Here is a 3,882-nt window from a genome sequence, read left to right as displayed (position 1 = left end):
TCATTCTAGCATTGTCTCTCAACCAAGGAGAATAACCATCACGTGCCCCTTATCCTTCATTCACATGCCAGCCTTATCTCGTTTTCTCTTCTTGACCACAAAATAAATGAGAGCCATTCTTCCATTTTTATAGTCTACAGCTGCACACCTATAGATATATCCCCTCTCTCCAACAGTGCCGCAGCGCACTCCACCTCCTCCTCCATATATTTATCATTCCTTCTCATTTTCTTTCACCCATCACCTCACTCTCTCTCCTCTTCCCTTTTTCATTTTTTATTTCAATCTTTTGGGATTGAACACTCAAGGCTTCAAGGAAATCATCATCAAGAGCACACATCCATTTTTGGGTAGTTGAGTGAAGAAATTACTTGGTTCATACTAGCTCATAGCTAGAAGTGACCAAGCTAACTCTCCTCTCTCTTCCTTATTATCTCTTTCATAATTTTTCTATGCTTTTGGTGATGTATTTGAGTATGGGTAGTGAGTAGTTCAATTTTGGGAGTTAGGGTTGTGAAGCCCTAACTCATCTTGTATAAATATTGATGCTTTACTTTTAATAAATGTAATTTCCATTGTGTATGCTTTAGATCCGAATTTATTGGTCCTTAGAAACATGTTTCTAGGCTTTGTCACCATTTGAAATTATGTTGTGGGCAATTATGATGAGTAAATTGATAAATTGACAACTTATTAGTCTTGTTGCATCTAGGATTTAAGTGTGGTGACCATTAGCTAGCTTAATTGTAGCTAAACTTACTTGGGTTTCTATTATCTTACTCTCTAGGCCTCTAATTTTGGATATTACGACCTTAACTGGCGTAATGCCCAAATTAGAAAGTTGATTGTGGCCTTAACCGGCATAGTCAATACACCGAAAGGATAATTGGTTTAGTAGCCTTAACCGGTACTAGATACGGAACTCGACACATATAGGAAATGCATGCATTTGTGAAATTGACATCGATGTTTACAAGATAGTTAGTGTGGATCACCCGACACTCCCATGTTCCCATTAATTTGAAATCCGAATTTAATTTATTGCTTGATAATTAGTTGTTTGCTTTTAATTTAGTTAATTCCCAATTCAAAACTCCCAAACAAAATTCTACCTTCAATTGTGCATAACTCATTTGGGCTACAAGTTAGTGGCTTTGATTAGGCTTAGTGTGAGCTAAGCTGAACATTGCCGAGGCTTGGTGCCTTGTGAATATTATTTTGCTTTATTTTATTTTTATTTTTATTTTTCATTGTATGCCTTTAAGTTACTCTAGCGCCAATCACCTCAGTTAGGTCTAACGCCTAATCCCCGAGGTACGATAATCAAGGTTCAAATACTTCCCTTACTTGACAACGATTTGTACGCTTGCGAAAGTTTATGATTCAAGTCAATGGCGCAGTTGCCGGGGATTAGGTTTTCGGATCTTAATCCCTTGGTAATTGGCATCTTGGGTCACTTTTAGCATACTTTTATTTTATTTTTATTTTTATCTCTTGTTTCTTTGTTTAGTTGTTATTTTTTATTTCTTTGGTTAGTGCAGTCAAATTTAGTACTACTTGTGTTTAATTTCTCTTCACCCCTCTAATTATTTGTCAATTTGTTGTGAGTTGAATTGGTGCTTATCTTGCTTATATTTTTGTTATTGAGATACTTGATTTCTTATTGGTTTTCCGTAGGTATATGAGCGATACTCTACTACCTATCAATTTGAGAAGTGGTCGTGTTTTGCAAAGACTACCTAGAGGAAGACCAACAAGGAGATTTAGGAGACCAAGACATCGCTCACAAGCACCTTCTAGGTCTCCTATTCGAGTAGTAGATATGGCCAACGAGCGTCAAGAACTACAAGATGAGGAGGAGATTCTGTTGAGCCATTATTCATGTCCTAGAATTGTAAATGCTCCATCTTGCATTGTGCTTCCTCTGACAAATGCCAACTTTGAGATCAAGCCTAACATGTTGTCTATTCTACCTACTTTCCATGGCATGGCTAGTGAGAGGCCATATGATCATATAATTGAGTTTGATGTCATATGTTCCACTATGCACTTGGGAGGATTAACTTTGGAAGGATTGAAGCTTCGATTATTCCCATTTTCTTTGAAAGATCAAGCACGCACTTGGTTTCATAAGCTTAAGCCAAGATCCATTCTCTCTTGGGCCGATATGCAAAGAGTCTTCTTGAATGCATATTATCCACATCATCGGACTACTTATATGCGGGATAGCTTGACCAAGTTCTTTCAAGAGGATAATGAGACTTTTTATGATGCATGAGAGCGCTTCAAGGATATTGAGTTAGGTTGCCCTCATCATGGACTCACCAAGTGGCTTCTTTGTGAATCTTTCTACAATGGGTTGATTATTGATGATAGAAGAAGATTGGACAATGCATCGGGTGGAAATTTTCTTAAGAAAGGTCCTAATGCCGCTTGGGATATTTGTGAGGAAGTGGCTACCCAATCCGGTCAATGGGATAATCATCAAAGGAGAAGAGGAGGTAGAGATGACCGCACTACATCTAGAGGCCGAGATTCACATGCATATGGTACTAGAGGCCGAGTTGATATGGAGCCTCGATGTAGAGGTGTGTTTGATGTTTCTCATATTGATAAAAATGATGGAGTTATGAATTCCAAACTCGATAGGCTCGAATCAAAGATTGATAAGAAATTTGAGATGCTTCTTCAAGCGCAAAAGGGTGTTGGTACTTCTTCTTCACATGTCAAGAGTGTTAGTTCTTCATATCTTTGCTTGATTTGTGAGTCCCCTCATCATTCTACTTATGATTGTCACTTGGCTTCCCAATTTCTGAAATTTGTTGAGGAGCAAGTTAAAGCGGTTAGTTCTTATCAAAGGCCACCAAGAAATGATCCTTACTGTACTAAATATAATCTGGGTTGGCGAAATCACCCAAATTTCTCATGGAGAGATAGTGGATGGTCTTCTAATGCACACCAAGGTGGTTCTCACTCATATGGAGGGAATCGAGGCCTTAATTCTTCATCTTTTAGTCCCCACGGTCATGGTAACACACAATTTGGTGCACAAAGTCATTTTAGGCAGCAAGCATCTACTTACAATTCTCAAGGCCAAGAGCCATCTTTTGGTCTACACATGCTTATGGAGGAGCCCCACATGATACTCAAGCAACATCAACCACCACATAATTGAAAAAAACAAAAAACAGTTAATTCCTCTTCTGTCCAATTAATTTATGGTTCTTCTAGATTCAAATAGTCCAGATGCGAGGTTTGCATTTCTCACGAGATGCCAAAATTTCCTGCAATCAGAAAGTCTTATTATTAACTGCAGATTGACATTCATCACAAGACAAATTGAATTAAGAACCACAGGCTTGAATAGCAAATAACTGTCAATATATCATATATCATGGCACAAGAATTGAAATCTTGAGAGGAGAAACAAGAAAAGAACAAACCCAAATTAACCAAATGTGAAGATCAAATAAGAGTGTGAGTTCCAGCCTTGTAATGGGTCTATATATGGCCTAGATTTGACAAGTTTTTATCATCAGCCCTATCATTCCTGCACAGCAAATAACAAGAGTCTTACTGAAAGCCCAAAGACCATGAGTTAATTAGGTATATCCAATCATAGGTATATTCAAGTTTAGAAAGACTAATGGATACCAGAGCATCAGTTGCAACCTAAATGCTTATCAAGGGGAGACATCGACCAACAACAAAACCTCAATAAAGTACAGCAAAACTAATACTCCTACAAATTAAGGAGGCATGCTTGAGAATGAGAAAACATGAAAGTCATAAGCATGCGGAGAGTATAAGTGACTAACCAGTTGATGCTCTCTTGGACTGATATGAAGCTGCTTTCTTGTTCTTCTTCTTCTCAAAACCTTC

General features: G+C 37.9%; 1 pseudogene; it reads right to left on the bottom strand.

The window, feature by feature from the left end:
- Positions 1-2,209: 2,209 nt before the first annotated feature.
- LOC112183157 lies at positions 2,210-2,322 on the bottom strand (annotated as a pseudogene).
- Between the last annotated feature and the right edge of the window lie 1,560 nt (positions 2,323-3,882).

This window comes from Rosa chinensis, chromosome 1 (assembly GCF_002994745.2).
Source record: "Rosa chinensis cultivar Old Blush chromosome 1, RchiOBHm-V2, whole genome shotgun sequence".
Taxonomy (NCBI): domain Eukaryota; kingdom Viridiplantae; phylum Streptophyta; class Magnoliopsida; order Rosales; family Rosaceae; genus Rosa; species Rosa chinensis.
This window is presented reverse-complemented; position numbering and strand designations above follow the sequence as displayed.